Here is a 26,053-nt window from a genome sequence, read left to right as displayed (position 1 = left end):
AAAGCTTCAAATATATTTGAATTTGAGTGGGCCTTTTCCTGGTGAGGCTTCATTGATCCCCGGGATCAGCAGATTCATGTGGTCATCTGCATGATGAATTTAGCCCATTGTTTCTAAACAAAATCTTATAATGTCTTTTTTTTTTTTTTAGTTTATTCCATTGCTCAAGCTCCTTGCATCTTAAAGTAGTATTTTCATTCCTACCTCCCTGCACCCAGCGCATTTTTCTCCACTGCAAATTATCAGTGAATTCTATCAGCATTTTGCTATTGGTGCACTCTCAGATTATTATGTAATTAAGATTTGCAGTAAGCTACACAGAACACAAAAGTGCTTTTCCTCAAATATTTTGATCTAAAAAATAAAGTCACCTTGTTTCCCTATCATATGAAAAATTTACAGTAACTACTTCTACAGAATAACAGAATTACTCTCACTTTTATAATCCTTTTAAAACAATGGCCAAAGACCAGGCTCTGGTACCTTCTCTGACAGAAAATAGCACTGAAATCTGAACTTCATCCAATTGACTTTGACAACTTGCAGATTGAGACTATTAAATTAACTGAGTCACATCTGTGAATTATGAACAGAGATTCACAACACATGGTTTAACACCTTTGCCACTACTGTTAGCAAATATATGTATTTATTTATTAAGCTTTGACCTCTAAATAGATTTACAGTTTATTCTAGCAATAATAACAAGAAAATGCATCCAATCTGTCAAAAAACGATATAGCACACTTCTACAGATCCAGATATTAGCCAGGATACGGGCATTTACAGCTTAATTTCCCCAGTAAACCTATAATATCACCTTTAAATGGAGCTGACAGTTCCTCCCATCTGTGGTAAGAACTCACTCTGCTTAGCAATAAAATCTGTGGTCTGAAGCTCATTCCCTCCACCTGTCTCACACAGAAACAGCCAAAACATGTTCTACTTACAGTTTTGTTAAATTAAGTAATGTCCATCAGGGACAGAACAGACACGATTACACTTCTTTTGCATAGAGCCATTGATATGTGAGCTATATAAACAAAACAGTGCAGCCAACTCCCCATATTTGACCTTGATTTTATATAATGTATCCAAAAATAGATTCATAGACATTTAACAAGGGTTTTGCATTCATTTTTTTTTCCATTGGTCACTGTAGCAGCGCACTCAAGGGCTATTAGGCTTTGCTAAGTTTAGAACATTACATCTACTTCTGAACTACGTTGGCTTTTTCCAACTCTAAATGAACTACTGAAAGGCCTTGGGAAATTTTTCACTATTAGAGCGCACACAGCCAACTTGTAGCAACTGGAAAGGGGTTTTGCACTGCATGCCTGATCTAGACTGGGGGCTCTGGGGAAGGGTGGGATGATGACTTTTAATTTTTTTAATAGATACTATTTTTAGGATAAGAGGATCCTTTCCACAGGCAATGTTATGAATTATGTTTAACAACCAACAGAAAAGCAGGGAAGACAGGGGCCAGAGCAGTCACTAGGAATCCTGAGCTGTCCGGGCCCAGGATCCTTCCTGTGGCCAAAGCCATGCGGCAGTTATCCCTTAGTCTCCTGCAAGAGGAGAAACTCAAGCCGCTCAGTACAACAGTTTCTCTTATTTTTAGTATAGCGTGACAGAGGAGATACTACCTCCTTAAGCCATGGCAGCATTCCTATTGATTCTGAACGGCCCCCTTTCCACACCTGCTCTCAGAGGACTGCAGGCACTCCCCTCCCTCTCCCTGAGCTGCAGCCCACCCACACCACCCTCACAGGTGGTTTCAGACTCCTGAATTAAAATGTAAGTGGAGCTCAGAGCATGATGAGTATAATCACTACAACCTGCGTGGATTTTAAACAGCGTCAGTGGTTCTGGAAAGGACTTTCCAAAGCACTAACAGGTTTTTTAAGAAATGTGAAAGCATATTTATGTCTTCTCTTTACATGTCTTTTTTCCCCATTCTGTACAGTGTTCAATTAAAACAACAACTTTAAGGACACAATGAACAATAAACACGAAACAAAGAGAAAGGAGCTGGTGAGAAAGCTCAACTGTAAGCTGCTGAGTTGAAGTCATACAAACTCAGACAAAACACAGCAATTCTTACAGCACTTAGAAAAGTTTATCAAAGGTTGCGACTTGGCCCACTTGGCTGACATTTTAGCTCTAACACGTCTCCATCCAAGCCTGAAACTTGGCAAACAACGCAGGTTTCCTTTTCTCCTCAGTGAAGTATCTGATTTTCTTAGAGTGTTTGAACAACTGAGACTCACAACTGAGACTCGGATCATTTTTGCTGTATAGATGTGAATTGATTTCACAAGATAAATCACACACACACACACAAAAAGATCCAAGCTCCAGATTTAGAGTAAGATAAGAAGCCAGAGCTAAAGCTGAATCACGATTAACATTCTCCACACAGGCAGCAATACAGCCTTAGACTCACCTACAGACGGGCGGCAGCAGCAGCAGCAGCAGGGACTCTCCAGAACCAGAAAGGGCAGCCATCCTGTGGGAGGCACAGGCTGAGCCAGGATGTCTGTACAGCCGGAGTGGAGCTGGAGAACAGCACTGCTGCACTGCTATTTAAGAACAGAGCAAATTACCCTGCTCTGGGCTTAAATAGTGTCCCTGGGCTCATAGACAGGTGTGAGGAGGCCCCAGGTGTGGCTGCTTAGGGCAATTAGGGCCCTGCCATTAGCAGTTTGTCCTGGGGACGCCTGGAAAACAGGTGTGTGAATTTAGGTGGAGTTTCCAAACCTAGCAAATATCTCCTCAGAGTTTCCTATCAGTTTCAATATTAGAGCGTTTTTCCTCTTTTTTTTCAAATGACCTTGTACTTAAGCCCAATTTTATAGGCATTGTTTAATCCCGATACCTAACACATGAATTTGGCATTGAACATGGAGTCAGTTACAAGTGGGGAGCTGGAAAATACCTCTTTGGTTATATAGTTTGTCCCATGCCAATGGAAAGTCATTCCCCAAACCTCTGTTCTTTGAAACCATTCAAGCCATGAAGTTTTCACTATTTCTCTCCAGAGGTAACTCTACACCATATGAGGAAATGTTTCCTACCAGTCAGCCTAAATTTTCTTCTGTTCAATTTCAGGCTTTTTGTTCTAATACTACACCCTTTAGTCATCTTAAAAATCCTCTCTCTTTGAATGTTTGCACCCTTACAGTATGCTAGACAGTTCACATATCCTCTTTACTCATTGTTTCCTCATTCAGATATTTCTCTTGGAAAACAAGCTTGGCAAAGATCAGAAGACAGCTCTGTTACCATCAAATCTCCTGTGAATGCAACTGGAAAAAGAAAAGGTGCTCGTTTAAGTAATTCAGTGTGCAAATAACACACTTTGGAGTTGATGGTTATCCCCAGCATGGTGATTCTCAGAGGATCTGTACATGGAAATTTCTCTCTGGGATGGAGAAAAAGCTAGAACCATCTTAAGAACTGAGAAGGATGCTAATGAGTTATCACTAAAGCACATACATTATCTGAAACTACTCCTGGCTCTGTCATCAAGCTACAGTGTGGTCCCCTGTGCCTTTGTTTCTCTTCAAAAAACGTTGCCTGTGAAATGCTTTGAATGCTAAAAGCATCAGTTTATGTACAACATATATGGTTGAAATACTGAAGAAATAATAATAAAAAACCTATTCCTGTTTACTTAATGATGAGGAATACAAGCACTTCTCCAGCTTAAATAAAAAATCACAAAAAAGTATGTAGAAAGTATGTAGGGTGGTGCTGATGTTCCAGGTTTGACTGGGAAGTGGACATGCAAATGGAAGTCTGCCAAATGATGTAACAGACTGCCTCCTTGATCCCCATTCAGTACATGGAGCAATGATGTAGGTGGTAATTGAGGCGTGACTACAATAGCTTGTGTGGAAGCAACCTTGGGGCAAATTTCAGTAACACAGTGCTACGAGGAGATGAGAAGCACCAATCAGTTTCCATGGTCGGTAAGCTGCTACAGCAACTACATGACTCACCAGCACCAAAACCACAAGCCAAATTTTATACTGGGTTCACAGTGCCCATTCCTGCTCACTCATCACTTCCTACAGATAGAAAGCCTGCTAATCACTTCAGCATCAGCACCCAAACCAGCTGCATTTTCCTGTAGTGACCCGAATTCCACAGTGGGATTCAGATGAACTGCAAGAAATTACAGCTAGATTTTCAAACTTACATGGGAGGAAAACCAGAACAACTTCCTGCAAGCCAGAGGGAGATTTCTCGACTTCCACAGATAAAAAGGAACTAATTTTCATGAACATTATGAAGTACAGGCACAGGAATATACCATCCACTACCTCCAATCTTTCCTTGGCATCCTGGCCCTGGCTATTCACAGCTGAACACAGACACTGGAATGCTTTTGAGGAACAGAGCATTCTGTGCCAGATTTGACTAATAATGAATGTATTTACCAGCCAAAGGAGATTGGCCTGTGTTTAAGAAAGTACTTCAGAAAAAAATAATTCTTCCTCCACTTCATCAGTCTCCCAGATTGGTTCTGCTCCAGCTGATCTCTTCTAAGCCCATGGTCATTTGATTAAACCAGTACAAGGAAAGTGACAAAGCTGTGCTCATCTCTTTACTGACAGAGCACATAATTTCTTTGTTAAACAAAACAAAAAAAAGTAGATATAATGTGAGTACACATATATGTTAAATGCTAACACTAGTGACAGTGAATCATCTACTGCCAAGTGAACTAGCAAAGGAGAGCCAGGTACTGAACATTGTCTCCTTAACCACATGATGATTCATTTTTGTATAATATTTTCCTCTCTCTTTATTGCTTTTTGGGTGACAAGGCTCAACTTCGAAGAAGTACACAATTATGAACATAAACTGCACAACATTTTTTGTTCTCATACTATGATAAACCATCCTGTGGAAACAGCAAAAATTGCCACCTCTACCAAAAGGACTCTCCAGATTAATTCAGCATTGCTGCTAGCTGCAATACTATGGCAATTACTGTGATGAACTCTGCTCTCCGCCTACACTACCTGTATCAGAAAAGTTATTTTCCCCATACATTTCTTATCTTCATACTCATTTATTTATATGAAGGGGAGGAAAAAGCAAGTGTAACACATCACTTATTTTGGTAGATTTTTAATGGGAGACCGAGTTATTTTTTCAAAGAAATATGTAGAAAAAAACTTTTCTGTCTGTGCTCAAAACAAAAACACCACTCCTAATCAATCATACCCTTTTTATTTATCTAGTATGATATGAATTGTTTCTTCATGGTATTCTTTTCATTATAAAGAACCCAGTCTCCTCTGTGCAACCAAATCACTAAAAACAATAATTGCTATGAATTAACAGTTTGTCTTAAGAAATAGCAACGTTATTACTGCTCAGTGACAGGTAGCTCAAGTGCATATTTCTCCAAATTCTTCTAAGAAAGTAATTAGATTGACAAACTTAAAAGTATAGTGGCAAGGCCTTTTGATTTGGTAAACTGCAGTAAGTTTGCTGGACGTGTATCAGTTTGTATCGTGGGTTCTTGGGCCCCAGAATGAGCCATCAGTGTGTTCTATATCAATATTTATAAAGTATGTTGTATTAATATGTATTCTGAAAATTAAGGTACTCTGCTAAATAAACTTTACACTGACGTATTTTTTAGTCATATTGGTAGAACTACAACTGTAGAAAATAAGTATAGCCAAAACAAATCAAGCCCCGATGGATGGGTAAAATTTCTAACAAAATTAGCTTCTCCATCTACCAAAGTTACCTGACTCATTTGTAAAAATATTGTGTACTAAAAGTAATAATTTTGATGAAGCACAGAAGAATAAACCTCTACATTACAGCTGAAAACAAACAGTAGTGAAAGCACTGAAGTGAGCTAATAAGGTCCAGCAAAAACATGAATCCCACAGCCCAGCGGGCAATATTTGTAAAATACTGAATGGGAACATGCCACAGAGGCAAGATGAGACAAAGTATGTGTCATGTAGAACAGATGCTGCAAAACAAACACAATAGCAAAAATAATTGTATGTTAATCTAAGTCTCAAGAGGGGAAAAAAAAAAACCAACAAAAAACATATTAGCAAGTTTCAAAACAGCTGCAATTAACTGTGGACAACAGAACTTGGCAATTGTAAAAATCCCTCCTGAATATCCAGCTACAGAGAAGAGGCAAACACACCCTATTCCAGAATTCGTATGTGGATGTCTGTAGCTGATCACATAACACAGTTGAGTACCCAAATATTCACATTCACCTATTCATATACAACTTCCAGATGCATCACTAGCTGCTGTAGCCTGTGCTGATCAGAAGGCTACTGCTGAGCTTCACCTACACTTTCAAAGACCAAAGGTAGCTCCCCAGTCCTTTTTAGTATTCAGACTTCATGTGTTAGAAGAGGTTACAGAAGCAATGTTAAAAGTGCACAACCAAGAAAAAAATCTCATCCAGTAAAAGAAGAGACCTAATCCATGAGGCCTGAGTAATACATACTTAAATCAGGAATTAGCACTCATTGTGAGTAATGCTTCCAAAAGTGAAATCTCAGAAAACATGAGGATAGCTCAAAATATTCTTAGTTCGGTTAAATATGTTAAAAAATGTGTATGCAAACATGAAATTTCAGAGGCCGTGAAATTTAAAAGCACACTGAGATATTTGCAATTTTAGATCTCTGTGATTATGAAATATGAAAAAATTTAAATAAAGACTTGGACTCCATAACTTGAAATATCGCAGACTGAGGTCTTACCCTCTCCATTCTGAGTGCCTGAAGATAATCATTCCCTCCTAAAACAGATTTAATTTTACAAGAAATAATTATGAGACAGCTGTGATCAAGCAGGAACATTATGATACACGCAGCAGACAATTCCCACCAGGAATTAATGGCCCTCTGAAGGTAAAAAGTATTTTTTCTCATTTTTTGCTGTTAGAATTCAGCCTTCCTCTGTTTTTCAGAAACCAGAAAAAAATTGTTTTTGCTCAGCTTCACATTGACCATGGCAGAGGTTCAGCCAATAAAGGCAGAATGAATCCTCTGTTAAAAACACAGCAAAAGACATCTGTAGATAGTTCAAAGTAGGAGGGGGTAGAAGACTAGGCCAAACACAGTTCACTTAAAGACCAACCCTGACCTCTAACTGTGATGAATTTTGAACACTACTAAGGGTGAAGTTGAGCAATTCACAGAGCCGGAGAAGAAATTATGAGCATGCTTTGCTCTCATTATATACACATCCACACACAAACATATTTGGAGAAAGCATTAGTGTGGAAAGGATTTCACTGCTATTTTAAGCTGTCTTGCAATACTTTCACAATGTTAAAAATAAATAAATAAATAAAACACAACCCTCAAGGAAACACAAAACAACAAGCCTTTCAGACAATCATGTAAAGAACCAGAAGAAATCCAGAAAAACGCTGAATGTAATGTGTTTAAATGCTTTGGCTGAATTAAGGTGAAAGAAAGCATTTAAGGAGTTTTGAATCCTATTCTATTACACTTAAGTGTTGTACTTACGCCTGATTGGCAACATTTGAAAAATCAGATTCTTATTCACACCTATAATATAATAAGTGGCCCAGAAAAAACAAAAATAAAACTAATTAAATGCCACAGCTAATTTATTTAGTCACATCTTGCAACTGAAATGAAAGAACACATTTAGTGCATGAACTCGTACATGAAAAGTCATCTTTCTCCAATAAATTTTTTTCTAACCTCCTGAGCTGGACCCAGCTGCTTTTCATACGTCTGTAACAAACTTTGTGCCAAATGAACTGCTTATATATTTTTCTAAACAAGCCCCACTTTACTTTTTCCAATCAGTCCAGACAGATGGCAAGTAAGGAAAACACTTTAGTGTCAATCTGGTGGAGACCGTCACTGAAGTGCTTTTGCCAAGAAGAAACAGACTAAACATGAATGAGGCCAAACAGAGAAGCTTGTTTTACAGGCTGGAGGTACTAGACTTCTTTGGACTTACAGGAATTCAATAGTAGCTTTAAAGTGCTTGCAAAGAACCACTTCTCCATTTTGCTGCCACGTGTAGCTGCATATCTAACCGGAGTAGCAAGATTCAGTCTGCACAACAAGAATGAATGCTGCATTTTTACAATCACTGGCTGATAATGTTTATTCACTATCTTAAACTGATTGTTACTCTCTTGATGTACACAATAGTTCCAGCATCCCTCAGAACAAGTACATTATTTATCAGTACAAAGAATAAATTCTGAGTAATTTGCCTACAAAATTATGGAATCAGTTGCTCATATTCAAAGCTTTCACTACTTGTTTGTTGAGCAGTATTTGAATGAATACCACATTGGTAGACACATATATCAACTCCAGCTTCTTATCTCATGTGTCTGCTTCTGTGAACACAGATAATTAAGTCAAGGAAAAGGAAAAGAAATTAGAGAAGACCCAAAATAAAATAAAAATTCTGTTTGGAAAGATGCTAGATTTTGCGTACATGACACAGTTCACTATGTGAACATTTGTAGTACCTACTACAAGCTTGCACCTGAGATGCAACACCCTCCAAGTACAGCACTGTCATTGCTTTTCACCTGCCAAGACAAGACCAGGTACAATAACTACTGAAAGAAAACTAGTCTAAGTGCAGCACATGAATCTCTTATTAGATCAAGAAGTTTCAGACAGGATGATTAGATACTTATCATCCAGACTTTATCAACGGGGCAAGGATCACTTAAGCAAGTACAGAGTGTACAATACAGTATTTAAATCAGTGAGTCAGATTCATTTTAAACCTTTATCAGAGAAAAATGTAACCAGTTACCCACGTGCCTCAAACTCAGAGTTTTCTGTAGAAACCAGAATGTCTCTTAAGGCACTTCAAAACTGCTGTCATTGGTAAGCCTGAGATTCTCTTTCCTTCAAAAGGAAAAAGCTGCTTGACAATTTGTAGTTCTGCTTCAAATGCATCTAAGCTACCATGAGTAAAAAGGGTCAAATGTGCTATTTGCATTAGCACTGCCCTCTTCAGTAACTGGTGGAGATGCTATTGTGTCAGCATAGACATACAGCAGATTTTGAACCATTAGTGCAGAATTATACTGCACTGTTTCCAAAGATAAAACTTGCTCAATACTTCACATTTCTCACAGCTTCTACCTTCTGTTCTTCATCTTTTCATCTGTAGAACTCTTTCCTCATCTCTTTTTTTTCTTATATACAATTGTTTGTATGGTTTTCCACTCATATCTATTCATCTATGAAAGAATCACCAAAATACATTTCCTCTTCTACTGGGCCAGATTTAGGGGAGGTCAGTATGCTGGATGGAAAACATCTGGATATTCAAACAGTTCTGTGATAAGCACAGCTGAAAATAGGGCAACATTTGTTAGAAAAGTAGCTCTTTAGAGAAGTCATACCTAATAAAATTGAAAATTATTTTTATGTCTAAACAACTACATACAGACTGAATTATTTTCCCACACTATCTCATTATAAACTAGTGTTGGTTTTCCTTGTTTCCTCATAAGAGTATTTAGTTTATTAGCATATTCACCAGACACTGTAATTTTATGTCAAAGCAGCTACCAGCCTACAGAAAAGCACTGAAAGATAGAGATACAGATGAATAATCAGGGATCAGTTTAAAAGATATATCCAGAAGACAAAGCTTCAAAAGATGCTATTAACTAGATTGCTCTGTGGTAAGGACATTCAGTAAACAGCTTATCTCTAATAAGCTTATCCTGTATTAAACTACTAATGAGCCGATGCTGTGATAAGACAGTTCTCAAAGGCAATGAATTATAGGAATAGAACTAGAGGAAGGGAGTAAGAGCAAGGTTTCCCTTCTCCCACACCACAACTTCTAATGAGCACAGGCCTGCACCTTGATGCACCAGGTAAGTCATTCCGGTAAAAGCTGATCCAAATAAGTATTAGAAAATTGTTAGGACAAGACAAAAAAATGACCACTTGCAAAGCCACCTGTACAGTTTCCAGTACTTTCACAGAAGCATGGAAAGAGCAAAGCCAGTAAAAACTTTGACTGAGAACATAAGTGTTTTTCTGCAGAGATTTCATTGTGGAATGGATACATAACGGTTTCACAAGAAACCCTCAGAGGTCAAGAGCTGTGTAACGATAATTGCAGTAACTGCAAAACTCATCCAAGATGGAAGCATGTTTTTCCTATCAGTAAAATCTTAAGATGAAATGATCACAGGTGGAAACTGACTTGAACAGAACTTGACAAAAAGACCAATTTAGACACGGATATACGGTATTTACAGTAATTCCTCTCTGAACTGAAAGTGCACAAAAACCTGTGCAAGTCATATACCGGCTTCTAATTTTCATAATAAAAGGTCACGCTATTTCCAGGGTCACCAAGCATTCACTTCCCAGAGCAATCCCTAGATATAACGCATGTGATTTCTGAATACTGAATCATCCAACTTAAAAAAAATGTTTCTATGAGTGCAGTAATAAAGTCAGCATTGATACAACATCAGTTTACTGCAAGCTATAAGGAAATCATTCCATCATTTCCAACACATGCCAACACACACTTGGTTTGTGAAAAGGTGAGGGAGCAAAGAAATTCTCAAACCAGTGAAAAACGTGAAATAATCAGAAGGAAGCCTACATTGAGGGGGGAGGGAAGATTAGCAATGCTGAAAAAGCAGTTGGGTAGACACAATAAAGAAAGAGGCTGGTGAACAGAGAGACTTAGGAAAGCTGGGGACAATTACCCATTAAGAAGTAAATTCTCAAGACACGTTACAAACAAGCATGTCCTACCAAATCTAAGCAGGAATGTGCCAATTAGCAGTGCAAACATTCCAATTCCAAGAGTATCTGGCTGTAATGGTGCATCTCAGAGGGCTAAATCACAGGGTTCAAGATGTGGACTCAGATGATACCAGCACTCCAGCTTAGGGTACCTTTTCAGAATCAGATTAGGAGCAGCACAGCTCTAATGATGGCTGAGAAACTGGCTGTCATGCAGAGTGGTGAAAAACAGCTTAGTGTTTCCATAAGTTTTCAGTATGTATTTTTCCACCCTCCAGAAAAAGCATGTTTGCTAAACACAAACCATGTAACCTTGTTGTAGTGGATAATGCATTAATTATACAGTTCTACAATTAGCAGCTGCAAGATAAAAATAAATAAAAAAGTTCACAGGTTTGCAGGCTGTCACAAGAAAAATCTACAAAGTGTTTCTTTTTGTTTATTTAATCTGCTTGTGGAGTTGCTGCAGAAAGAGAAAAATAATGATGCATAGAAAAAAAATCCTCCTGAGAATCCAGTCATTGATTAAAAAAATGTTAATTAAGAATGCATGCCTCCAGAATGATATCTAATTTGGCATACAGGGAAAAAAGGCATCTAAGAGAGAATTAAAGGCTAGTCCCATGATAAAGATGCTTTGGTTTGGATTAAACTGCTAAAAGCCTCAGTCTTTAAACACTGTAGAAAAAAAAACACCTACAAATACCAGAGGGAGTATTAGCATTGTACAAAAAAATTCTATACAGTGTGATATCTTATAACTGCAAAGACAGTGGAAATAAAAAGTTTAATAAATCACTTTCCCTCCAATATTTTTGCCTTTCAGAGTTCTCTTTTTTTTTTCCTTTGGCTAAGTGCTTGCAGCAAAATTGTAGTATAACAAATCTTTATTCTGCAATCTTCACTGTCTGGCAAGTCACTGGAGAATAAAACCTTCATCTATAAATCGGCAAACTCAAAACCTACCTATCTAAAAGCACAGCACATACTCTCAGGCATTTTAATCCCATAGCTGGTGGGTCAGATCTCATCACTCCCATCATACTCTTCACCATGAAGCACACACAGGTTGACATGAACTCCATTTCCAATAATGAGAATATGCCAATAAGGCTACAATGTTCAATGAGCTGACCATTCACCCAAAGAATATAAGTGTTGAATATGCTAACACACAGAGGGAGTTGATTCTGGCTTGTATGTACTTGTAAGAGCTCTATACAGGCCGACAAGTACTACGTGCTGAGAGTGTTTTAACATAATTCCACTGCTCTCCTAAATCTTACATTAACACAGTACTGTAACAAGATTAATAGCCTCCTGCATGTATCAGTTACCACATACCACACCATGCTGACAATCCATACACACTGTACAAGCAAGTAAGGAAATGGATGATGCAGAAAACATTCCAAAGGTTTCATATTTGTGGAATTTCTTTTTCACATTAAGCAGTTCCTTTATTTCAGTTATTCACAAAGATGTCACACGTACATCCTGAAAAGGCAGACTCAGCCAAAACAAAATGCTCAACTGATCATCTTTATTCAACATCACAGATAGAAAAGAATTTCTAACCATACCAGCCAGGCTGTGGGAAACAGCCACAGGGGAGGCTGACCAAGGATACTACACTGTGTATCGATTCCATGTATTTCTTCAACTTAGGTTTCTGTGGAGTCCCTATCAGCAACTTCATCTGTTAGTTTTTTGTTTTTTGTTTTATTTTTGCAGCAATTCTTCATCATTCTGGTCCAGGGGAGAAGAATGATGTAAGCTAAAGTGAGACTTTCACAGAAACATAAATACTGGCACTAATATATTAGCTAACACTTATAGACCCTTCCAAAATTCCAAGCATTAACTTCACATTTTAAGCACAGGTAAACCTTGCCTACTGACTTCAATTACTGCCAAAATAACAACTTCTGCATGTGCTGATACTCCTTTTAAAGACATCAGTGGACTCCTGGGAAGCAACCAGAGATGCTAATATTATATATAAAGCTTGGGAGTAGCCAAACTAAACCTTTGAATCCAAATGACCCTAAAATTTGAACTTGTAAAAAAGAATAAAAATCTAAATTTTATATCCAGAGCCAGATCCTTCCTTAGGTGGCCTGAGCCCAAGCCATATCCAACTCTCTTCCCTGTAGCAGCAGCGCTATCCCAAGAGGCAAGAAAGGTTGCAGAATTTGGATAAGTCTTTGTCTGTCAGGATATAATCTCTCAAACTCATACAGCATTTCTGTAGGTAGAGATAACCAAAAAAAATCATAATTGTTTTTAAGAAAAAGAGAAGAAAGCTGCTAAGATAAAGAATACCTTCAACCTAGATGCATAAAATGAAGCGTCTTCAGTGCTTCAACCTAGCATCATCAACCCAGTGAATACAGTTGAAATACTTTTAAATTAAGTTTAATTTAAAAGGAGGGGGAATAGGGTAGAGAGCGGAAATTTCCAAAATCTGTACGCAAAAATGCCAGATCAGAAGCTTTCTGATTGATTCTCATATGTACTGTGATCCTTTTCCATACTTCTGTAATATGTAGCAAATTTTAGTGTAAGCACTGCCAGTATAAAGTCCTTCAGTACTATAACAATGCTAATGATTTTCCAAGCATCCAAACTAAAAATACCTGATGCATTTTTTTGAATTAGCCATTGCCTCTTCTTTCTCACTGAGGATTATGAAACAGAGGACCAAGTTTCCAGCTTTTGCCACCGAGTTATGGTCATGTAAAAATTTCACATTGAACACATAATGACAGTAAGGAGAAAATAGGGATCACCCTCATAAAATCTTCAAATATGGCAAACTTTCCAAACAAAGAAGAGAAATGAAAAACATCACCAAAGAAGATAGGAAGTTTACAATACAAAATCCAGATTCTTTTTCATTCTTCCTATTAAGGTCTTCAGATCCCTAAAGAATATTTTATAATGCTATTTGCACCGTAATCTCTTTCAGCACTCTTCCATACATCTTACCTCATCTACATTATATCAGCAGAGGCACTATTGTAGATTACAATATTCTCTGCACAACTTCATATCAGATGCTTTCAAGTAAGCAATTATTTCTTCAAGGTTTAAAAATACACAAATAATTTTTAATACTTCTCATGAACTCTGCCTTAGTTATTTTTCCTTCATTTATTCATACACATAAAAATAGCATATGGGATTAAATATCCAAATGTATGCAAATGTACATATATATATTTCCACAAGTATAGATGATGTCGTGTAGAAGTGATCCAGTGGAATGAATAAGAAACAAAATAGAGCTGTCAGCCTCTACTGTACTACAGTAGTAGCTCCCTCTGGCATAGGAAAAGCTGATGAACCAGTGCCATATTCTCCAAACATTGCTGGTAATAATGCCCTGAAAACTGTTTTTTTTCAGTGCCAGGATAACCAATGCACTGATATCAATATCAAGCTGGCATCTCAATTCCTCTTTTCAGGCCCATCTCATTTTATCTAGCAGAGTTCGTTGCTGCTGAGACAGAGGGCATCTGTGTGGGTGCCAGACCCAGGAAAAGGCAGCAGCAGCCCAAAGGAGGCAGTCCTTCACTTCCTTCACAGCCCAAAGAAGGCAGTCCTAAGGTGTTTGAACTGAGCCTTCTGATCAGCTTTGAAGCATGTTTTCTTTATCTGCCAAAGTCCCCTGCTCTTTACAAACAAAGACGACTATACAGATTTGTTTAGGATTTTACGCTATTTAAGAAATTATTTTCTCTTATTACAATAAATAAATGTTATTTTTATGGTTTTTTTCTTTACAATTTCTCCCAGTAAGTGCATTCTTTTGATAACTTCCCCGTAAGTACAAAAGACAAGGAGCACAATAGGAATCACAAAGGCTTGGTCATGGCTTAAATGTCTGATAGCATAGGAAACATACAGTTGAGAAATTTATTGGATACTTAGGAGGACACACCATTACTCTCACTGCCCTGTGTAAATCCCATACGCATCTGGCATAGGCTTCCTTTGCTGGTACCCCTCCAGCAGCTTTGTCTTTTATTTTGCATCTCTCTTTTTAAGAGCTGTTTTTTGGATGGGTAATCTAGGAGATCCATAATTTACCACTCTTGTTATGTTCCTAGAGCCATTCTGAAATGAGTCATTAGAAGCAAAGCCAAAACAAATAAGAGAAAATCTCCTCCTAGAACTGTTATGTGATTCCTGAGACTCACGTACAAATAATCAAAATAAAGGAACAGTTGCCAAACTACTTGCTGCTTAATATTTTTGAAACGGGGAAAAAAAAAGAAAAGAAAAAGCACAATTAAAGGAGAAACATTTGCATCTCCCATTTTCATCATTCCCCTGGTTACCTTCTCCCAGATCTCAGCCAATTTGTCCCTACAAAAACAACAGCGATATTCATTTTGTGACCATGAACACACTGAGTCAGTGAAATAGTGAAATGCAGTGCAATGCCTTTTTCTTCTCCATGCTGTTTACACTCAAACAAAAGGGAAGAGGGTATGTCCTTTCCAAAGGTGCTTGTTTATCCCATGTCATACCAGCAACAGATCTGTTAGCAGTAAACAATACTCAATATCACACAAAGCTATCAAAGTGCAAAAGAAGCAGCTGTTGACACAACACTTGGACGAGCTGAAGAAGCAGAAGCACAGGGCGGTAGGATGCATTTCCCAACAACAGACACTCCTCTTTCTTCTTTTTACCAGCAAAACCCCAAGTCCTGCTGCTGGGTCTGTCATTGCAAACATGAAGATGGCACAGCACATCATTCCAGATGAAAGAAGACCTCTGCTTCTGCACATTACTTGACAAGAGCCCTGCGCACCCACAGGACACTGAAGGACTGACCCTAAGAAGTCTATCCACAGTGCCAGGACTGACAAATAGAACTTAGCATTCTCTTATGCATTTGAAAAGCACAACTACTAATTCCAACCTTGGCATGGCAGAGCACAGCCACAGCAGTCACCTGGTCACAACTCGAGATTCAGATTCTGGGAGCCATAAGGCAATGTTGATTTGTGAAATGGCATTACCAGCAAGATATATCTTATTTCGTTTGTGAGATAACTATAACTTTACAGGATATAATTTAATATTGCAAAATAACAATAGAGAAGGTAGATTCCCTAGGCACACGGTAAACTCTGCAATCCATTCTTGCCATCCCAGCACACAAAAGCGAAGGGCTATTTGAGAAAAAGGATGCCACGTGACCGTCCACTGAAAGGGGAAAAGTTGTAAATTCATTCCTTAAACTGCATTTTCCAAAGAAGCCAACAGCTTTTTCTTTGCCTTCCACACACCTTATTACAGGCAAACTGATTTGCAAAGAGAGTCTTCTTTTAATCACACAATTTCAGAGCTTTACTGCCCCATGAGAAACAAGTGGTTTTCAAACCAACAGAAGGAGCAGCCTTTTTCCCTAGCCCCACCATAAGTTCTGGCAAGCAAAAAAACAGAACAAAAAAAAGCATTAAGGAAATGAACTGAAATGGAAAAGCTGAAATAAAAAAAAAGAAAAAAGAAAAAAGAAAAAAAGAAAGAAAAACTGATGAAGTCATAAAGTGCAACAGACCATAGAATTTTTGTCAAAATTCTCCAAAAATGTGCTGCCAAAGGACTTACTGAAAGTACTTGGTGCCAACAGATCTGCTTTTTTGGGAGGGAGGTTTGGAGGGACGAGACAGGAGGGAGAATGATCAAAAGCATTCCAGCCTGTGCATACTCTGAAAGAACAAAGGCACTTTAAGAAACATTAAGCTCAATAAGCCTTTCTGGTGAGTTCCAAAGCCCTAGAGAGTCATCAAGGTTACATCACAGAAGGACTATAGGATCACATGGAAGATTGATATTTATGGTGAATGCTGTTTTGATGAACGTAGTCCTGTATTCTCTAGTCCTTATGACAACCCCATAGCATGTGCTAACAGTCCTTGGGGCATACTACAGCACTTGCAATTGCCACTACTCCAATGGCAGCACATAGCTCCCTGTTCAGACAGCAAATACAATGTCGTTGATGCTGCATGATTTGAATTTTAGGACTACAGGTTTCTGGGCACTGGCACATGCTCAGGCACATGTTAAGTCAGACAGTTATGTGTTCACATCTATGCCACAAAAACCTTTTGTTGGGTTTTGTTGGGTTGGTACCAGTTTTATCTCACAAATATTTTTAGAACATAGCAGCTGAACTACCATTTATCATCACTTCCCATGAGGGATTTAACCTTAGGGCATCATAAACATTTCTTGCAGGTACTGTTTCCACACACCCTGCTTCAGCTATGAACAGTGTTACAGAAGTGACTTTGATAAGGGAAATTTGTCTTAGATACTTTCAAAATCAAAGGAATGCTGTCAGAAAGTATATTTGTTAACTGAAAATCATTATACTAAAACATATTTAAGATATTTAAAAAATTAACACTGTGCATTACATTGCTATTTTATTTAGTTCAGAGCACAACAAATACAAATAATAATTTCCAAGGAGTAAAAAAGGAGATATTAAAGTCAATTTTTTTTTTTTTTTGGAGTAAATGAAGAGGGAGTCGGAAATACACCAGCCTTGATCTCTAGTCTTTCGCATTTTTGCTGCGTTTTTTGTTTTTTTGGGGTTTTTTTTCTTTTGTTTCTTTGTTTGCTCTTGTTTTTTTTTAATCACAGCAATATCAATGACCTTGACGACAGGAAACAGCAGTTCTGAGGTAAGAGTTACTACACACACAGCGATCTCAGCTTTTACATACTTGTACTTGTGGAACACAAGTTGATTAAAAGAAGAATGTGACATGTTATCTCTCTTCCTCACTTTCCCCAGCTGTAAAACTGGCATAATCAATATTTAATTTTTTGACTACTTCCAAAGTATGTTCAGAGTCAGAATCCTGATATTAAAAATGTAAAATCATTAAAATGCCAGAAGTCTTAGCAATGAAGAAGTGTCTAATGACTATTCTCACACTTCTGGCCCTTCTCTCATTTTTCAGTCCCTCATAATATTTCAGAATAATTTATATTCCCAAGTAGACATAATAAACCTTTAATTATGTACTTCTCCAAGATTACAGTGGTCCCTGTCCCTGAACAATCAGGAAATAAGCACCCATTTTTACAAGACCGTTAATGCTTTCGTGCTTAAAAAAATCATTCATCCTATCTGTTGCAAAGACTGTAAAAATTCTGTTTTGGACTGGGACTGTTACTTCCAGAAGGCATCAACTGCCTATGAAAACTATCTCTTCTTCAAGAGTCTTACTGTTCACATGACAAGTTTTGAAATAAAATTTAACTTCTTCAGATGTAGATTGCCTATCTCCTGCCCTTCCTAGGCCAAAACTTGTAACTCTTGGGCAGAATTCCCACTGTAAGATTTTGCATTTCCTGTGTATATGTCATGGTTTTATGATTTTTTGTTACTGGCATTCCACATCATGACATCATGTAGAGCACTGGGAGTTAAAATGTTAGTGGGACTGCCAATTTTCTGGGCACCTGATTCTCGGAAAAGAAGAACTACCAGTTCTTCTTTTACCAGAGGACTTTCCATTTCCCTTTTCCATTCGGGGAAAAGATAAAACTGTTCACAAATCACTAGACGTCCCCTTTTTTCTTTTCTGCTTGTCTCAGCAGTGTATTCTTCCTAGCCACCTCGCTTTTCAGCATCAGAGTAAGGCCTTCAGTTTTGGGACAATCTCTCTCTCATTTTTATTTGATTAGCTTCAATTGCAATTATATTATATTGTGTTATCTTATATATATCATATATAAATATGATAGCATTCAGCTATCATATTTAGGAAATTAACTTTCCTCCTAAGATTCCTGTCGCTGTTCTGTTTTTAGCCCATCTTTTTTAGCCCTTCCCCTTTCTTGGGGTGTGGGTCCATGGTCTCCACCCATCAGTGACAGAACCATGCCGAATCAGCCCGTAAACCACTGACAGTGTATCAGTTGGTTCAAAGTGACTCCTGTGTTCAGATTTAACAGCACACTGATTCACTGAGCCCAAACGCAACTTGAATTCCCCAGTCTTCCTTACTGAGCAGTCTAAGACTATTGGTTATCACAGCCAGTTCAGTTCTGCAATTTCCAGTTCTTCTCAGATCTATTTGACACAAATGTTGAACTGTGAATCAACTCTTTCCTGCTTTTTTGGCATCTACAGTTACAACCTTAGTTAAGAATTGGCGCAGACAATCAAGACAGTGAAAACAACAGTAAAACTTTGACTCAAACATTAGCCTCCAGTTTTTGTTGTTTTGCTTTTAAAGAAAAAAAAAAAAACAAAAAACACTCCATCCAGATCAAGGCAATTAGGTCATTATTAAGCAAAGTCAACTAGACTATTTGTTCCATGGTTTTGAGAGACGGAGAAAGTGCATCATTTTTACATTGCACATAGATATTATCTGCCAACTGAATAGAGAGGTAGAAGCTTGAGAGTCCCTTTTCACTCCTGCTAAGTTCACAAGGAAGCACAGCAGCTGACTGAGTAGCTCAACAAGTCTGTTTTCCAGAGATAAAATTAAATGGTGTTGAAAAATGTTATCAGTAAGAATTACTACATATTTCAAACTTTCGAGCACTTCCTTGAGTTTGGTCCAAAGCCTGTGGTAGACTTTATAAAGGCTCTCCTTGACTACCATAACCTTTACATCAAAATCCTCCTCATAAGTATGAACAGCGATTTGGGAACCCAGATTTAAACATCTCTGGTTTTCAAAGTCTTGGACCTTGTCTTGCCCTTAAGTCATTTTGCTTTCTTCACAGAGCTGGTGTGAAAACCTTATGGCACATTTATATTGTACAATGCAGAAATCTCTGCACCAGCTGGTGCAAGTACCCTGCATAGCACCATGCTGAGCCATTAGCTCGGGTTCGGGGAGTTGTGTAGATATATTAGCATGGCATTATGCCCAGCCTAATGAGCTCAGGCTAGCTCTGCTTTATACTGCCTTGATCCAGACCTAGCTCCTTGTTATTTCTGTATAGCTCTGTATAGCTGCAAAGAGCAAACTTGTCTCTGCACTGCTGGCTCTTGTCTGCTCGTGTGGACCCAGTACTGCTGGAACAACATTTCTTTGTCTGAATTCTAAACACTCCAGTATATAAAAATATCTGTTCCTAAACTAAACCTTATTTATCTGTTCACACGCATCTCAACCTACAGACAAACAGAGCACCTGCACTTCACAACATTTTCTATTCTATCTTCAATATTTCACATGATTATATTACATATGAAATAATGTATTTTGAATGAATCCCAGTAGTTGTCAGTTACCTCGTGTGTTCTTAGTCTTTTGTGGAGAAAAGAATTCCTCATTTTAGTTCTATCACCCAGGTCAAAACTGTTTCTTGAAACAACATTTACATATTCTCTCTCTGTTGGCAGAAGCTCCTCTCTTGAATACCACAGCGTTTATCACTGTAAAAGAAAAAAAAAGTCATTGGCAAAACAGGTTGACTGACAGATATTGCAATTAACTGGAAGATTGTTCTGCATTTTTGCGTCGCTGGCAATAGTGATTATTAGGGGAACCTGCACACATATGAACATAACTGTATTTGTTACTTACCAGTTCTACCATGTCATCACTCTTGATTTCTTTCTTCCTGCTTACCTATTCCAAATGACCAAACATGTGTCTTTGATCTGCCTGAAAGGATAAATATCCTACCTAGAGTTTGAGCACATGAATAGCTAAGCAAAGCTCCTGACAGCAGAAAGCATTTGCATGCACTCAAGATAAAGTTCAAATGCTGAGATGGAGGTATCAGAATAGAAAACACTGAATGGAGCAAACTTGTAATTACCAACAGGAGCAACATCCTTTCCTCATCAATCCTCGGGCATGCTTACATTAAGCCATAAACGGTTAGACGGTTCTTAAGGGATAGTGTTTCAGGGATTTTTGTTTAATGCTTCAGAGCTAAAACACGCTTTCCTTTCCCAGGGGTGCAAAAGACAAAGAGGAGGCCAGATGGAGCCTCCTCCCCTCCCTGCCACACCTGGGCAGGGGCCAGCCTCAGCACAGTGCCCAGGGGATGCTGCCAGCCGGGCGGCAGCCCTGGAGCACTCTCAGCCAGGCTCTCACCAACCCGCAGGCAGTCCCCTACCCTGTGCAGCCAGGCAGCAGAGCATCTCCATGCTCACTGCCACACCTAATATATTCAAGGGACACAATTCATCCCTTTTGAAGCACTGACATCTTCTCTCACTGCAGGCAGCCATTCTCTGGCTGGAGAGCTGCAGCCAATGCTGCCTTCAAGCACAGACACTGCTCCATAGCTGGGCCCCAGGAGCCTGCCAAAGGAGCACCATGTGCCCGAGTTCCTGAAGCAGCAACAGCTGCAGCCTTCGTGCTGCCGGAAGAAGGGGCTGCAGGTTCCCAGCAGTACGCATCAGAAGGTGCAGCCGGCAGCTGGAAGGACTTCAGAGCCAATACACTGTGAGACAGGGATAGCACTTGCATGTGACAAGCTTCCAGGGTCACAAAACATCACCCGGGAGCCCAGTAAGCATAGCAGTGTAAGCCAGAAAGGCTTTGCTCTGATCTGCGACATAGTTGCACACACAGGGCTGACAGGAGGAACAGGGACATGAAACAGTTCTCAGGTGAAGCAGCACTCCCTGCACCACCACACCTCCACCCAGTGCCAAAGGCGTGCAGCAGGCTGCAACTGGAACAGGGAGGGACCACCAGCAGAGGGATGGGCACGGAGGGGAGGGAAACACAGCAGAGATTCAAGCAGGAGTATTTCATTCACAATTTGTGCCTTTATGAGAGGAAAGAACACACGTGGCCAGATTCCACAAAGCAATAAAGAAAATGGTGTCTTTTCTGTCCCACTGGCACTTCAGGCTCTCCTTAGAAATGTCAGCGTGCTGTGACTGTATTGGAGGGACTCAGTCCTGAAACTCAGACTGTGCACATGGTGAGATGTGGTTGCCAGATGGGCTGCGCAGATGGCACGTGACAGTGGGACATGCACACAAGCAGCAGAGTAAGACAAGGCTACAACCCACGTAATGGGGCCAAACCGTCCTAGCAAGGGCATCACCCTGAGCCCAGCAGCAAGGTCCTGGCAGAAGCACACAGAGCACCGCATTGAGACGAGCAGACAGCATAGCTGATGCTATGTCCCATCTTCAGGAGATGTGCGTGCTCCTACACACAGCCAGGCAAACCCACTGCATGCTGCAGAGACCTGCGGGCTCTTTCAGATAGCCAGGAGCAACATGGTGCACAAACATACATGACTAGCATTCAGCATGAGAAAGGTTTCCCACACCAACCAGCTGCAACCTGACCGTGCAGTGAGAAGAAACCAAAACACATAAAAATAAAAAACAAGCTAGAAAGGATGCCATGCCACTGATTCTACTTCCTCGCATTGTTTTGTTTTCATGGTGCATAATGGAGAGTGTAGCCTGAGCCCAAAGGACAATGTCAGTGTCAGTGCTGGCTGTAGGAGAGGGAAGGCACCTCATTGTCCTCACAGCAGACTGATTTCAGCAACCATGTTACTCGGCACTGCGAGGTGCTCAGGCCAAGTGACTCAGTGCAGTGCTTCTCTTCTGCTGCAGAATCAGTTAAAACCACTCTCCAGATTCTCTGCGTTTCTCAGGGGAGCACTCCAGGAGTAGAGAACTATATTTTCCATCTAAAATAGAGAGGGATTAACAGTTACTGTTCCCTGTGTGAAGCAACGCCGTAAGAGCCACTGCAGCTTGCACCAGTGAACACCAGCGCCTCCACTCATGTGTGTGAAGTTCCTGGCTGCTCCTGCTGAGCTGCAGCAGTGGTAGAACCTAGAGGGCAGCCACAGTGGGGCTTGGATGAGGTCGTGCTTTGCTTTGTCTGACTTGTTGCTTCTCTAGGGAGGACAGGGAGGCTCCATGGGCTTTTTCAAGTGCAGTTAAACCAAATGGACAGGACATATTACATCAGAACCTACGTGGGAGCCACAAATCCTCAGCTTGATGCAAGCTAAAAAGGCTTCCCAAAGCAAAGGCTTCTGGGTGGCAAATTGCTCAGTGAGCTCCATTTCTGCTCAGGGGATTTATTTGTGCTGCCACAGAAAGAATTTCATCTATTTACAGCTCATTACAGGTCTCACATGGGCCTACTTAACCCCCCTTTTTGTTTTCTAATATCTACTCACCTTTACAAAAAAAAATTGCACCTGTGTAGTCTTTAAACTCTACAGTAGATATGAAGGATAGGAGCCAGGCATGTGGTGTGGCACCTCTGCCATGCTACCAACACAGCAACAACCATGCTGCTTATCCTGGCACACCCAACTCCAAGAGCAAGGCTTCAGACCTGCTGAAGGTGAGCAATTCCTGCTGATGCCAGCCAGATCTTCTGGTGCTCTGCACCTTTAGCTGGATCTGTACACAGAAAGGGGACTGATGCCCACCACCCATCATCCCTTCTGAAAGCTTCCTATGGCTACCTGCCTGCCCAGTCCCAAGAAAGGAGCGGCTGATGGCAGTGGAGAAACCAACCTCAGGAGCACAGCACGTTGCGAGACAGAGCACTGCCCACCTTACTAAAAATCAAAACCCGCCTTCACATGAACAAACCAAGAGCACAGCTGACTGCTAAGAGGTACCAGGGAAAGTGAAATTCTGCCCACTCAGCATTCACTAAGAAAGGCTTTATCCATTGCTGTAATTATTTGTCAGAATTCAAAATACATCTGTTTTCTCACTGCTAGCAGCATCATCACTGCTATTTCCTGCCCCCCTTCCCAAAGGCTCTTAATAGCAAAGGTATCTCACAGGCAAACACTGCTTTTTTAAAAGGCTCATCTTATTTTAGAACCTGGTATCTATGCCAAGACTTCACACTGTGCTGAATGCATTACAACATCTACCAAAAGTGCAAAATACATTTTAAAAATGGTCAGGCAATACACTGAATAGTTGTGGTTTCTGAATACTTGCCAATTTAAGTTAGAGCGTTATTTTTTTCCCTGTGTAACTTACAGGCACAACAAAAAAATGTGTAAAACATTCTTGCAAGCTACTATATCAAAGCAACTAGATTTGCAAATGCATTTGTTCAGTGAAGCGCATCACACTCAGAACTCTCCCTATGCTTCCCTTACAATAATGTTTTTATTCCTTTTCAACATGAAATACCGCATAAAGAAGTTATCTTTGCCAGTTTTTCAAACATCAGTCAGTGTCTAGAATACAAGAAACTGGTTATCTGGAGGAACAGGATGAAGAAAAGCAGGGCAAGAGGTACTAATTCTTATTGATTTGAAAAACCAAACAAACAAAAAAAAAAAAAACCAAAAAACAGCCCAAACAAACAAACAAAAAAAAAAACTGGTAGGAATGAAAAATAGCAAAATGTAGCCTGGAACAAGTCAGAATAATGAGAGTGGTCTGCTAGAATTACCTGCAAATACCACTTTGCAGAAAGCACTGCAAATAAAAACCAGACAGGATTCAGGAATCAGATCATGCTCTCGTAAGAAAACATGATGTGAACCTTTCCTGAATTCCAATGTTATTCTGATTTGAGTATGAAAATAGATTTGCACTATTTTTTTCCCATTACTTTTTTGTTAAGGGTGCTTCTGGTAAAAAATGAAATAAACAAACAACAACAACAAAAACAAAAGCAAACAGCAGTAGGAAAAGCCAGCAGAGCAGCAGGCAGCCTTTGTAAAAGAAACTGAAACAGGATCAGGGCTCTCCCTAAGGAGAACAAAATAGCTGCAGATGAGTCGAGTAAGAGAGAAATCTAGACGAGAGCAGAAGGCAGTTTAAAAGATGTTTAAAAGCCCAGCAGCAAGTACTAGTGGAACCCTGATTTCATTAAGCAGATCAAAGATGACAGATCAGAGGGTGTGAAACCAGAGCTGGTTGGTCATTTTCTGACAAAGTTGTTTTTCAGAAGAAAACGTCAGTTAGTTGAAACCAAAGCTTTTGGCAAGGAAACACAGACTGACTTTGGAGCATTTTCTTGGGCACACCATCGAAGTTCTGAGCAGAGAAATCATGCCCCAAGAGCAACCAACAGGCCTATCACTAGGCCAGCGCCCCAGCACAGCATTCAAATCCCTGAAGTGAAGGTGAGGAGGTACCCAGCTAACAGTGGCCCTTGATGCTGAGATGATCTCCTGTGGCATCCTGTGGATGTAGCAGCCCAACAGAGCTTTTCTCAGGTGAACCTAGCCCAAGCTAGTAAGCCCTACTGCTCTTCTGATGCACCTGTATTATGTTCACAGAATCAACTCCCACCAGCCATGTGTGTCTCTGCGCCTCCCTGCCAGCTGTAACTACCTCCCCTGTGTCGGCCCCCTGCACACCCACACCCTCTGCTTTCCCAAGGGTGGGACATATGGCTGGAAAAAGCCATACCTGTTATATGGACATACCGTTAGTTTTGCTTAAATTCTATCACTTTATTTTGAGAATGCAATTAAAACGCAAACTGCATTCATACACTGTATCATCATACGCATGCAGTTTACAAAAAAAAGCCATATAAAAGCTGAAAAAAAAATTCTCATAAGCAAAACAGGAACAATAAGAAGAGATTTTAATACATTTCCTCATCCAATATTTTATTCAAAGCTGTATATCATGTGAACACCTTGCCCAGTTTTTTTTTCATCTCCCCTTTTAGTTGTTCCCAGAGCTCTACTAACAGTCCATTTGAAGTTGTGCTACCGGGAGAAAAGGCTCACAACAAATATGAGCAGGCACATGAGCTTAGTACCACAAATGGTCCCAGGTGCATGCAAACACCTCAGGAAGGTTTCAACAGATGTACAGAGAACAAACACCTACAGACTTCCATCTTTTCTTACTCAGAAATGCCTAGCTGGCTCTCATGAGGCTTGAACAAGTAAAATTCCCGAGGAGTCACACACCTTGAACTGGTTCTAGGTCTTGGAACACTGACTGCATTAAGCTACTTACTTCCTTTTTGAAAATAGTTCAGCTACTGCATTTAATAGCAGTATTACTCACTCCTGCAAGTTAACGTGCTAACTATTTACAGCATAATCTACAGGCTGACCATTAGTCAGCTGTTAAATTCTGCCTCGTGATAAAATAAGGCTTAGATCTGCTGAACAAATATGATCAAACTCACAAAAAGTGAAAGCAGATGGGAAACTCTATTGCAAAACTGTTGCAGAAACAAAGGGGAAAAAATCAATGGTGTAATTTTAATGAAAATAGAATTCAGATGGAATGAGATAATGTG

General features: G+C 39.6%; 1 protein-coding gene across 9 annotated transcripts in view; it reads right to left on the bottom strand.

The window, feature by feature from the left end:
* IRS1 (insulin receptor substrate 1) overlaps positions 1-26,053 on the bottom strand; it is a 301,946-nt gene that overhangs the window by 141,059 nt on the left and 134,834 nt on the right. For 7 of the 9 annotated variants that reach the window (XR_006180410.1, XR_006180411.1, XR_006180416.1 and 4 more), the window contains 2 exons: positions 20,098-20,241; positions 16,434-16,534 (listed from right to left, as the gene is read on the bottom strand). The gene's annotated coding sequence lies outside the window, so the exon portion shown is untranslated. Of the gene's footprint in view, positions 1-16,433; positions 16,535-20,097; positions 20,242-26,053 lie in introns of those variants that run through there. The other 2 variants (XR_006180415.1, XR_006180418.1) reach the window with 2 other exon arrangements.

Source organism: Lagopus leucura, unplaced genomic scaffold (genome assembly GCF_019238085.1).
Source record: "Lagopus leucura isolate 7727_CA_CO unplaced genomic scaffold, USGS_WTPT01 Super-Scaffold_100021, whole genome shotgun sequence".
NCBI lineage: Eukaryota > Metazoa > Chordata > Aves > Galliformes > Phasianidae > Lagopus > Lagopus leucura.
The sequence above is the reverse complement of the archived record's forward strand: the minus strand, read 5'-3'. Positions and strand labels throughout refer to the sequence as shown.